This window comes from Passer domesticus, chromosome 3 (assembly GCF_036417665.1).
Source record: "Passer domesticus isolate bPasDom1 chromosome 3, bPasDom1.hap1, whole genome shotgun sequence".
Classification (NCBI taxonomy): Eukaryota; Metazoa; Chordata; class Aves; order Passeriformes; family Passeridae; genus Passer; species Passer domesticus.
In genome coordinates this window covers 11,292,427-11,305,515 of record NC_087476.1, presented here as the reverse complement: position 1 = coordinate 11,305,515, position 13,089 = coordinate 11,292,427, and the positions used below count along the sequence as shown (strand labels likewise).

Sequence of the window (13,089 nt, the reverse complement as noted above, 5' to 3'; positions counted from 1 at the left end):
AACTGAACAGAAGCTGGAAGCATGAGAGAGAGCCATTCCCAAGACTGCCTGCTCCAACAGAACCCAGAGGAGGTCAGAGGGCAGCTGACCCCTCCCTCCCATACCACCTCCTGCTCATTTTCCATGACCATTCAGAAGGCAGCGATTCTGCTTGAGGCCAGAGGACTCGGAACTGGCAAGTGATGTGGTAGAACACTGTCACTTTGGGAATAGCCTTGGCTATGGTCAGCATTGCCATATGCTTTTCCCTTTGTGAATCTGCTGCTATGCCCCTTTTGGTAAATGGACTTGGATTCATAAGTAATTTAGGAGCTTTAACATGTTTCTCCCAAAGTAACTGGCCCGAGGTCGCAGAGGAAATCTGTAGCAGAACTGGGAAATAAATCAAGATCTGAGTCCCAGTCCGGAACCTCAGACACAAAACTACCATTTTTCATAGGAGGCTTAAATATGTGATGAGTTCTTTTATAATCGTATAGTTTCCTTTCCAATGCCTAAAGTTCTCTTGCTACAATCATTAAACTACTAGCTGTCCACTTTTAACAGTTCTGCAGGAATTCTTTCATGTCAGTAGTGTTTGATAATAGGCCACATATGAGATTCCAAACTTACTTTTTCCATTATTAACCTTTCATTTACTGATATTTCCCTCTGTATGTTTTGTTCTTATACCCTTTTGCACCATATGTTTATAATCATCTGAAACTTCTGAGTAATCCCATTATTTTTCTATTCTCTCACACATCATAAATGTGGGCTGAGTTCCAGAATAATTTATGCAGGATTAAAACATGGAATTGGTTTCAATGCTTCATCAATGATGTCTTTTGAGTTTATCTCCCAGATTTCTGTCCTTTTCAGGGCTAAAAATCCGGGAGATGGAGATCACAATCATGCAGTCACACACACTCACACACATCTTGAATACCAAAGTAAGTGAAAGAAGATGAAAAACCAGGATTTTTCAAGGAAAAAATACCTCATTCGAAACATATTGAAATCCAGAAGAGGACTTCCTTCCACTTCACTGTGCATCACACTAGGTCTCTATGTCTAGCAGGGAAGCCTGAAATAATTATTGTACTGATGAAGTGTAGGATTGTAGAAAAGTTTTTCCAAAGGGCAGACACAAGCAATGGGTGTACGACAAGAAACAGTTGAGTATGTGACAGGAGAAATAGTAACTGAGAAAAATCTGGAAGCCTAAAGAGAACAAGATTCAGTCTATAAACCCAATGTGTGAGGCAGCAGCTAACACCTCTCTGAGTCCATTGGTTTTAATTATCCTGTTTTCCTTTGCCCCAAGGGAGAAAAAACATCAAAAGTCCTTCCTTCAGAGAGTCCAGTGCCTGCAGCTCCCAGTGAACTAGCTGGTTTGAGTGCTTCGTTCTTCAAATTCAGTGGCAGGCCAAAGGAGTCCCAAAGGCTGTGTGACCAGAGTCACTGAGGGCTTAGAGGTGATGAGAACACTGCAAGTGCAGATGGGGCCACAGGGTGCAACAGGGACCCCAAAGCCAAGCACAGACAAGTGGCAATAGAGGGAGGAGCAATCTCTGAAGATAATGAGGGATGACAGGAATCACCAGGAGCAGCACTTGCTGGAGGCAGCTTGTGGCAGCTGGCTCAGGACTTACAGTCAATTTTAACAACCATTCCACCAAACCTACTGAACCCTCTCCAGCTACAGAGCTGTGGCTTCAGCTGATGGGCCAAACATCCATCATGAAGATGGATGTGTTCCCCACAGCATGCAGCCTTTGTTCCAGTAGATGAGGTAGGCTTTTGGTAAGACAGAGGACATAAATGCATCATGAAAACCCTGGGTTCCTTCAGACAAGTGCAAGCTTCTGCTTATAAAGAGAAAACCAGATGTTGCCTAGAAACTACCCCTATTCTGACTTATTTATTATTTTTCTTTCATATGCTTTTGTATATGGGAGAAGAACTGACAACTGTGCCAAGGATAGGTGAAGGAACATGTTTGAAGGGTAGAGGGAGACCAGGATCTCTCTTTGGTGCAAATAGACTTACATTTATATTAAATTGTGGCAATGACTTTCTGGGGTAGGACTCAGAAACTGAAATAATGGAAAAAAACCAAAGATGGGTGTATAGAAAAGAGTGAAATAAGTGGAAAATGCAAGAGTGGGAAGGATAGTAACAACTAGTTCTACTTTAGAGAAGGGACAGAAGAATCTTTGGCCACAACGTCAAAATCTTCTCCACAGGCCAGGCTGCATTTTTACAGTGGGACATGCTGTATCTCTTGCATTTCAAGAGAATTTCAGCAAGAGAGAAAATTAGTTTGCAAAGGAAGGCCTTTCAGGAAAATGCTTCAGTAATTTGGAGCAGGCTAAAAGGTGTGATGCAAACAGAAAAAGAAGGTGCATACAGCTTGAGATAACTGGAATCAGTTTAGCATTTGTCCTAAACTCATCCCAGATGAGAGAGGTATCTTATGAAAAAGGTTTTTATTTTGCAACTAAAGAATATATAGCAGTGACTTCGTATGACAGCTGTAAATGTCACTTTACTTCATTTGGTAACTTCTGAGTGCAGGACATCAAAACCAAAAACCTTTTAAACCAGTCTTCATCTGTATATTTTTTGTATCTGATGGGAAATAGTCTGTCTGTACATTTATTACTTACGGGCCTTTCCAGGCCGGACTGAAAACTTTCACAGCACACTCCTGAAGACACTTCACCCCTTGTGGTGCCCTTCTGGGCAGTGGATCTGAGTGTTACCTGATGGGAAGGGCTTGTGCTGCAGCATTAGGATGAGAGGCAGTGACAGGGTGCCGGCAGAAAGTCTGGATAACAAGGATTAATCAGGCAATTCCAGAAGGATTCATAATGATCTGATGCACAGTGCAAGGGCTGCAGCAGCTAAAATTCCTCTATTTTTAAAGAAAATGAGGTCTTCAGTCCTCTGCAGAGAGAGGAACAACATCTGTATGAGGAAATTAAATGGGCCAAGGACTGTGATTTGTCCCTGAGGCCATCTTGGCATGGCATGGATGACATTCATACCCTTCCAAAACAAAGAGAGGGGTGGTCCTCAGCCCATGTTGCCTGAATTGTACCCAGCAACTATCCTGGAAGGTGTTTGATGCAAAAAACAGTATCAGAGAGCCAATTTAGGCAATTTTAACTCCATGGATATCTGGGTGACAGTAGTGGGTCTGCATCCAGGCCTTGGTTAGTCTGCTGGTAAAGTCACTGCCAATTAATCTTACCTTCTGCTTGATTACTGCTTGATACCAAACCTTCCATGGCAAAATATATACTGAATAAGAATCAAAACAACAACCATAACAATAAAGAATTAATACCTAAATATTTTTTTGGAGAAGGTCAAGAGGGTACTGGAGCACACACTTAGACAAAGCAGGTAAGATGACACTGTCATCTTACTGATGACACTGTCATGACACTGTCAGATGATCACTGTTGTTCTGATTTGGAGAACTGGCATGGCTTTGAACCATTTTACTACCCTTAAGCTCATTTTAAATGAGTGATTTTATTGAGGTTGAGTTAGATTACATTTTAAGGGCAGTAAACTGTACCCTTGTTTCCCAGAGTGCATCAAAACCTTTCTAATTCTTGAAAAGAAAGAGTTTTTAAGTTATGTTTTTAATAGCCTCAATTATTATTATATGCAAACTAAAATTACACCAACGAATAAAAGTGGTAATTTTTTTGGGAAGCCAAAAGTGCAAAGTTGCATACATACTGTGAGCACTATAAATTAAAAGAAAGAAAAGGGGGCAAATACTATGATTCAAACTTATCAGTGACAGTGCAATGCAGACAGCTCCCACAACTCTGAGCATTACAGACTACAGCTGTTGGTGGCTGTGGGTTTTCTGCCTGGTGACCTTTGAGGAATCTGAAGAGCTGGAAGTAATTTGTTGCAGCAATAAAATCATATTTGGGTTGGAGGGGTCTGAAGTGGGCACTGCTGTGGTCAGTGCCTTGTGAGAAGATGTGATTTGGGTTCTTGAGGACTTTGCATTTCCAGTCTGACAGTTCTTTGGAGGTCTGGGGATCCAGACACAGAACCACTTGAGACTGCAGGATGAGAGAGAGTGGGAGGGAAGCTTCAGTACAGCATGTTTTCCATAAGAGCTCCTTGTCTGTTCAGAATCTCATTAATCTCCCCGTCCTTTCCCACTGACTCCTGGGTCATTCCAAGGTTTCTCTGTCGACTTCTCACTCATGGAAAGACGGTTCTCTGCCAGTTCCTGGGCTGCATTTTCATATGTTTAGCTGCAGTTCTGAAAACTTGTGATTTCTCCAACCATTTCATCACCCCCAGATTTTGCAAGACATTTTGATAAGAGAAATATACTCAAAACCTGCTCTGTTAAATCCTGCTCATAGTTCAAAAAATAACAGGGTTTGTTTATCCTCCAGTTTCTATCACAGATAGACAATTCCCATATTAAAATGTCATCCTCATAATCTCTCATCAGCCTCAAGGGGGCTGAAGGCAATAAGTCCTTTCCGAACTACATTTGTATGTCTTAAAGTCCTGTTGCAATGAACAATTTTTTTCATTTTGAAGGTCTTTGCAGCCAACTGCTTCAATTTGCTGGCTTGATATTTTTCATATACGTTTGTGTCACAGAAACGTTGGGTTAACAAGCTTAGACACTAGATTTGTGTTTATGTGTAAGAAATGTTGAGATAGGACGAGGGCAGGACTATTTCACAAAATAGGGAATCAGGCACTTGATATTCTGGGCATGTAAGTGCTCTGGTCACTGACATCTCTGCAGCCATAATTCAGTTATAATATTGGAGAATTTTTCACTGATCCAGGGCCTCAGAGAGCAGGGAAAATGATTGCTTAGGAGGTCTAAGGGGAGTAAAGCAAGATATTTTCTGCTGTTAGTCATCTGCTGTTTTGAGACAGTGGGAAAATGCAGCCATTTATTCTGGAATAAGTGAAAAATATGTAGTACAATGTTAACTGACCTTACATGTTCATTTTCTAAGTATTTCAGGTACAAGGCTTGTAATAAAATACATAAAGTTTGGAAATTGCTGCTAGGTCCTTTTCCAGTTAATATGACTTGAATCCACTGTTAGCTGGTACCTGTGGTACAAGGAAAACACATTCCATGGCACTAGTGGGTACTACAGGACGGACTTTAAAAGTTCCTCCAAGGTAACTTAAAAGCAGTTCAGGATATGACCAGTGGAATGATTTCAAATGCTCTCCATAAACTCTTTTATTCCTAGTTTCCAACACATTTAATGAAGGACACCAGGCAAAGTGACCTGTGCTGTCTCTGGAGCTTTGGAAGGAAACAGGGGATTGGAGGCAGGAGATCCTGCAGCAGGAGGACCATGGAGGGTCAAATGCTGGGTGTGTAGCAGGAGATCTGTGAAAGCCATGGGGTACTGCAAGCTAGTTAGAACACTCCCCAAAGTGCACAACAGAAGGGAGATATGGGGATGGTTGTAAGTAGGGTGAGAGAAAAGAGATGGAAATAGTAGGGCTGAAATACATAAGTCTAATGGGATAAAAAATGACAACATTTTTGATATTGTAGTCAAGAGGTTTTAAGATTTCCCTGAGAGGGCATGGTAGGTGTGACTGGTCCCAGCTACAGTCCTGCCATTCATGAGTCTGTAACTGGTTTTCTGGGAAGTCATGGTGTTAATTCTGGCTTTCTGGACTAATTCCAGCAAGAAACATCTGTGTTTCAACCTATCTGCAGCTAATATTTAACAGTGAATTTTACAGGAATTTGAATTTATAATCAAATATTTACAAGTCACAGACATTACGTAATAGTTATTGCACAGTAGTAAGTAATGATGACAGCAGGAACAGGCTGGGACAATCTTGGCTGGCTATTTGAAAGCCAGTGACACAGTCTGTGAAATCAGACTTGGTCTTAACCTCATGCTATGGAAACAACTATGGAGATGCTGATGGCTTTTCTGTGCTGTCACCAGGGTACATTCTTGCCAAAATGCCCCTTGTTGCCTGTTTTCTGTTTTCTGTTCTCCACCTCTGACCACAGTCTTGGTTGTCTGGGTTCCTAAGAGGTACTGAAAGGTAATTTGGTCCTGGATGAAAAAAGGAAATTAAATAATGGAATACCAGTACTCCTCTTATATCATCAAAGTATTATGATACTGATCAAAGACAATGACCTGTACCATGTTATGACCCATGACTAGAGTTTTTTAGAGGCCAGTTTATAAACAAAACCATTTAAAAGTAATTTTAGAATTTGGCCTGTGTAAATGTTAATACAGTTTTGGAGCTAGATCATGAATTTTGTTCTTGTATAAATGAGTTTGTGGCACACTGTGTGACTAGGGCTCTTCTGTGACATCATTATGAAAATAATAGTAGTGGCACTGTAGTCCAGGGTGTTCCTGAAGACAAGAGGAAATTTTTAACAAAGGAAGACAGCCAAGGAAAAGGTAACTTTTCTGTTTTGCAGAAAAGTTTTTTGCCTCAAAAAACCTCATGGCAGTGATTAAAAAAAAAATAGCCCTGAAAAAAAGCATCCCACCAAAATCAACCCAAAACCTCAAGCCACACTGGAAGCACTGGAAGCATTGAGAACTAAAACATGCAGTAGGCTGAGGAGTAAAATACCATTATCCAAAGCATGCATTTGTAGCACTTCAGCACCTCTGAGGCATGGGGGAAGTAAAGGAAAGTAAACCAATCATGTTTTTCAATGAGATTTTTAGTATTGTATTTTAGTTCAGAATTTCAGGAAAAAAGAAATAATTTGTGGAATTCTTTGGATTGCTATGTCATCTGCACATACTTGTGTTGTTATTAGAAAGAAGCAAGACATCAGTAGGAGTTATAATAAATATATTAATCCAGTCAATGCCTAGATAAAAGCTACCAGAGTAAACAATATGGTAATGTTTTTTATCACAATAACAAGAGGACTACAGAGAGATACAGATTTTTCCCTTAGTGACACTCCAGCATGGAGATGTGTGAGCAGGCTGGTGGGACCTCACAGGCAAAGCAGAGTGCTGCTGTCTGGTGTGCAGCAGGGCCACAGCAGAAGGACGAGGGTGAGTCAGAGGGAAGGACATCAGTGTGCACATCCATCCACAGCTGCTTTGCTTTTCATCACTGCTGGCCAGAACATTTCACAATTTCCATATCTGTGAAGATATAGCCTTGAAATTATTATGTATTTTATAATCTATTAGATGATTTACCCATCATCTATTATAGTGCAAGGTTGAGGACTAACGATGGAGGAAACAATGCACCCATGGAAAAGTCTCTTTTGGAAGGCTTTCAGCATCCTCTGCTTACTCTGTTCTAGACACCAATCTCTTGGAAACTGTGGACTGGCAGTTTGCATCACTTGGATGTGAGGACGTTGGACATTCTTGTGGCAATGAAGATGGCAGAGCCCCACGTGACTCCATAGAACAATCCTTTCTTTATATCATGCCCATATGAAAGCTCCAACCATGATAAAACTATCTGTTAGCATGCCTCTCTGGGTGCATAACTTTTATCATCTCAGTATAAAAATGGAAGACAGGTCAAGCAAGAGGTATCTTGTCCAACATCACAAACGGAGACAAAATTCCTAAAATAAAAACTTAAATCAGCTAGGTTCATCCTGAATTACATCTCAGTACTTATAAGTGCTTCACCTTTGTGTTAATACAAGTCTGCATTAATGCTCTGCAGGTGCCTCAGCTCCCAGCTGCCTCAGTTTTGGGAGCACTGAGACACCCAGAGGTTCAGTCATCCTTGTGCCCTGAAAAGAAGGCACAAATTAAACACTCTTCCTCTCAGCCCCCTCCCAGCCTACACCCTAGAGAATGGACTTCAGGCAGAGCATTACCATTCCCTGTCTTTTATCCCACACCAGTGTCTGCCCTGCTCCTAGAGCACCTGAGAGGGGCCTCCCACCCTCAGCTCAGCTGTGGCTTTGTGTAGGACCTGTGTGGGAGGCTGGATGGAGGGGCTGGCAGGATGGCTACCTCTGCTCAGACAACATACAGGCAAAACCAGCTACACCAGCTGAAAGGTGAGCACAAAGGGGTTGTTGTGGCAGGGCTATTTTATCTTCATCTGGATCATATTAAGTATTCACTGGTGTCCAAGATGACCTTTCTCCCATTCAGTGATGCCACAGGGCGAGATTTGATTCTTCCATAAGACCTATGAAGAAGAAAGAGCAGTGACAGCCTTGATCCAAAACAATTGCTATACCTAATGTGTTGTCAATAGTGACAAATGAGGAGGAAATGTTATTTTTCAGCTGTGAAAAAAAGGAATGGTCTAGATTCATTCTTGAGCCCTGGCTCCTGAGCTCCACAGCAGCATTTAGAAATGTGAATCCTAAGAAGGAGGGATGCTTTAGTCTCAGAGGAGCAGGATTTTAGCCACATTCTTCTTTGTTTACCCATCATCTATTATATGTGTATCAGCCACTTTTCTACTAAGTAACTTGGATTTGACAAATCATACTGATGCCATGCTTCAGAACTGGAACAGAACTGCCTTATCCAGTAGTGCAGGTCACTATTTTTCTGCAAACCCATCTTCTTTCACTGAGCAGGAATATTTCCTCTCTCTCTCTCTAAATACTTTTTGTCACCATACTAGACTATATTAAGAATTCTGTATGATCCTATTTGGAGCTTGGGAGGATGAACATGGATTTAGCAGACAGAATGACTACTGAGTAAATCAGAGAGAAGACAACTTTTTCTAGTGCTGTCAGACATTGCTTGTTTCCCCATGACAGGGTAATATGCTACTTGCTACCACTAATGCAGGAGAAAAAAAGGAGATGAAAGAAAGCACTGAACAGAAGAAATAGTTAAAAAACCCCCAAACTAAACCCAAACCTTCTTGCTTGTTGGGCACAGGCAGGTCACACAGTTTATACTACATCGCTGCTCTGATATCTGATAAAGTGCAAATGGATTGAAGCACAGAAAGGTGTTCCATATTATAAATATTTTCTGAAGCAGGAACTCTAGATGCTGCTAACAGACTGAGACTTGTATAACTCTCCTGCAAGTTTCTAGAAACTTGGATACTCTATAACTTTTTTTGTAATACACCATATTTCCATAATGCAAAGTGCTCAAAAATAACAATTAATGCTGTGATTTGTATTTACATAGCAGAGAGTATTAGGAATATGAGTGAGGTTGACAAAGATTGGTAGATGAAATGCTTTTCCAGTATCTATAAAGCTGGGGTATTTGGCACTTGGTAGGAATGAATATTCCATATTGAGGATTTAGAACTTTCCGTAATTCTTACATATATAAGTTGCAATTTTGACACCTGCCCTGTAAAGTGCAAGTGTGAGGAATGGACTCACAGGCATAATCATCTTCCATATACTTTTTTAAACATTCATATGAGTTTTCCAAATAATTACTCTTTGACTTTTATACATTGTTATACCAGGTGGCAAACTGCAGTGGAATAAACTGCACAGTACCTTGTTATGTAATGGGAAATCACGCAATACCAGGCGACATATCCAATAAAATCTACACCTATCACCTCCTCCATATGAGTGGGTTGTTTACTACACTTTGTGGGTTGGATTTGTGTTTTCTGTCTGCAGGTTTCATGGGCTCTGTCTTCATTGTGTAAACCAATTTGCAGCATTCCCTCATGCCAAGACACTTGTATATGGTTTTATCAGGGGTGACAGTGATTTCTTAAAAGAAAAATTTATGTCACATTTCATGGTGAGTTTGGCAATCATTTCATTTCCAAACCTGCCATATCCTTCAAGAAAGAGGAATTAGGTTTAAGAAGCTCTGCAGCTGTTTGGCATCTGATGTTCAGAGCTTATTATTATTAGTGATTTGTAATCTCTAACCAGTCAAATCATTCCTTTCTCTAAACATTTTTTACTTTAGTTTTTTTCACAGGGAATGTAAAACTTTCCTTCTTTAAAGTCCAATGAAGGGAGGTGAAGACATTTACTTTTCAAATGTAATAAAATGAACTTTATATTATTATTTCAATGACTGATTAAAAATATTATTTATACCATACCAGTGCTTCCATGCATATTATAGGGTGTTTCATTTGTGATCCAGCTGAGATAGAACAGTTCCCTTTCACTTAAGAGTCCTAGAGAATGACCCCAAATTATTCACAACCATATGCAATGTAAACAGAATTACCTCTGAGTAACATATACATTTATGGTTATATACATTCATTCTGTGGAAAAAAGAGATTTGTGTTTGCAAAGATTTTAAGAAGTCCTGTGCCTTGTTCTAAGCAGGAGGTCAAATAACTGAGCACAGTGATCTGGTTGGTGTTACACTCCATGAATCTATAATGAGCTACACTATGCACAACAATCCCAGACCCCATTCCACTGGCTCCAAATGGCTTCCAGTGGCTTCCAGTGGCTTCCAATGGCTTCCAATAGCACCAAACCCACTTGAACTGGGAGGGATTTAGCCCAACATCCCCTCTTTCTCTCCATTCACCACAACCGGCTATTAAAACTTGCTGATTGAATTGTCCTGGGGAGGTTCTGAATAAGCCTCCCCATGGATTTTGTGAAAGAAAATCAGTGAGTTTGTCCTGGTTCTGCAGAACAATCCCCGTGTGCTGAGCTGTGCCAGGCTTGGCACTGGCTGTGAACCACGATGGGAAACATGGTCATGGCTGAAGGCCAACAAAAGTCAGCAAGTTCTGCTTTCTAAGGAAACCTTTGCACAGATCTCCAGCACCAGAGGTTAGTGCCATCAACTGTATTGCCTGAAATTCATGTCATTCAAACCTTTTTTTTTCCTTTGTATGAATCTGAAGTAATATTTCCTTTGTCATGTGTTTTCTTGGAACCTGCTTACGCTGGAGCCTTGAGTTGGTACTTGGGCCAACAGTTTGCCACAATCTGCATGTGTTGGGGTCGGCTGTTACTTGTCTCTGCCCCAGCACAGGAAAAGGTGGTTCTGGGCAGGCCGCGCTTTGAAGAAGGAGTCTGGACTCTTGCTTTTTTGATCTTCAGTTGAGTTTATTGTTTCTTATCTACAAAGTTTTTCTGTCTGTCCAGCCGAGGTCTGATCAGCAAGACAGCCAAGGGCACTCTCTCCCACCCACGGGGCGGTTGTCTCTTTTATAGTGAAAACTATGTATAAGATATTAACCTTCTATTTCCAATACTTTTCACCCTTGTTAGCAAGTGCACTTTCACCATGAACCAATCCACACGTGCCAGCATCATCCTGAACATGGATGCCAAGGAGAAGAAAGAAGAAGGACAGGGCATGCCCAAATCCCTCCATCTTAGAACCCCTGACCCCCATGTACAGGATTCCAACCCCCCTGTACAAGATTCAAACCCCCCCTGTACAGTGCTCCAAAATTTTTCCCCTCACCCTGTGATTGCTACTACTATGCTACTTAAACTTTTGTGGCCTGTAATTCTTCATATAAGGTTGGCAATTTGCTCCATGAATTAAGATCGAATTTCCAGGTGTCTTTGGCTTCCTGCCAGGGTCTCCGAGCCCCTGCCAGGGCTTTGAGACATCCAGGGCATCCAGAGAGATGTCCTGGGTTCTGACATGCTTATGGGTGATAACAATTGCTGCAGAAAATAGTTTATTTTGCCCTTTAATACCCCTTCATCTGGAAATCCTTGAAGAACTATAGCATTGTTACTAAAGTATGATAAGGCTCCTGAGGAGCACTAATTTAATTATTCTGCAGGAGAATAAATGTGGCAGATCCTAGGCTTATGAAGTAGTCTCAACTCCTAATTGCCTACCATAGCTACTAGAAAATATTATGTAAAAGACACCAGGTTAAACTTAAAAAATCTTATTAAAAAGTATTTTAATTGCATTTACATCATTCTCCTGAGCACAGTAAGCTTTCACTGAAGACTTTTGTTTTGTTGTTTCAGTATGTCCAAAACAATTATTGTTGTGTTAAAAATCCTCATGGAAATCCGTGCTAAAAATATGATTTTTCTATCTCATTCTTTGGCTTTTTCCCTTCTTTTCCAGGGCTTTGTTCTGTAAAATGCAGAGGTGCTTCCAAGATGACTCTTGCACTCAGAGATACTCACGGTATTCCCGGGTTGCTGCCAGTGGGCTTTTGGCCAGTGATCCCAGCCCACAGAACTGGCAGAGTATACTCAGAGCTCTTGGCCAGGAGCTCAGAGCCATTCCCAAAGCAGAAAATTAGTCCTTAAAAATACTGGTCTGGCCACTACAGCTGAGGAACAGTTTCAGTGCTATACTTGTAAGATGCAATTCTCATTTCCATCAAAAAAATTTCTGGCTAAAACTTATTAGATTACAGCAGGAACAGGGTTTGTATCAAGTGTTCAAAGACAGCCTAGAGTGACTATTAGATATGGTCTGGGAATCCAGCAAATCGATTTCTACTACTGGCATGTGAGTATTCATAAAAAAATAATCTGAGTTTTCTGTTCTTTATGTTCCTGTGTTTGTCTAAAGTGAGTGATTACATGGATGACATTTATAAAGCACCTTGAGACCTGCAGAGTACTAGTCTAACAGCTGGGTGTTATTATTACTCTGTTCAGTTGATGTTTTATACTATAACCATAGCAATGCTATATCTGAATGACTTCCAAAGGTAAAAATAAACAATGTGGTTATTTAACATAATTTCTCCCATAAAGGGAGATGTGTATTTCTTTTTAGCTCAGGCCTAAAAAATATTAGCAAAATCCAGATTGGAAGGATAAGCAGAAAGGAAAGTACAAGCAAAAAGGTTGGATTTGGACTGAAAAGTAGATTTGCATATCTCCCACTGGAATTGATTTTAGTATTCTGACTTATAAATATTACCTTATGTAAATGAGTTTCACTGATTGAAAGGTTTCCAGAAGAGGAGCTCCTAACAGTGGTTAAAATCTTGAAGGGGGGAAAATCCTTTACATATGTTAATATATGTAGGCAAAAAGAAATGCTGGGGTTTATCTTTTATGCATCATGGGTAAATGTTTAAAACTGTGGGGAAGGTTTCAAAAACGAAAAGAAGTAGTTGGTAAGAAGGCTTGACATTAGACCAAGGACAGCTGCAAAATTTTTTCCTTCTGTA

At 40.6% G+C, this 13,089-nt stretch overlaps 1 long non-coding RNA gene across 1 annotated transcript; it reads left to right on the top strand.

Annotated features, from left to right (window-relative positions):
• The first annotated feature begins 7,911 nt into the window (after window positions 1-7,911).
• On the top strand, window positions 7,912-12,676 carry LOC135297899 (uncharacterized). The gene is made up of 3 exons (XR_010359827.1): window positions 7,912-8,050; window positions 10,609-10,750; window positions 12,024-12,676. It is a non-coding gene; the product is annotated as an uncharacterized LOC135297899 (long non-coding RNA).
• The last annotated feature ends 413 nt before the right edge of the window (window positions 12,677-13,089 follow it).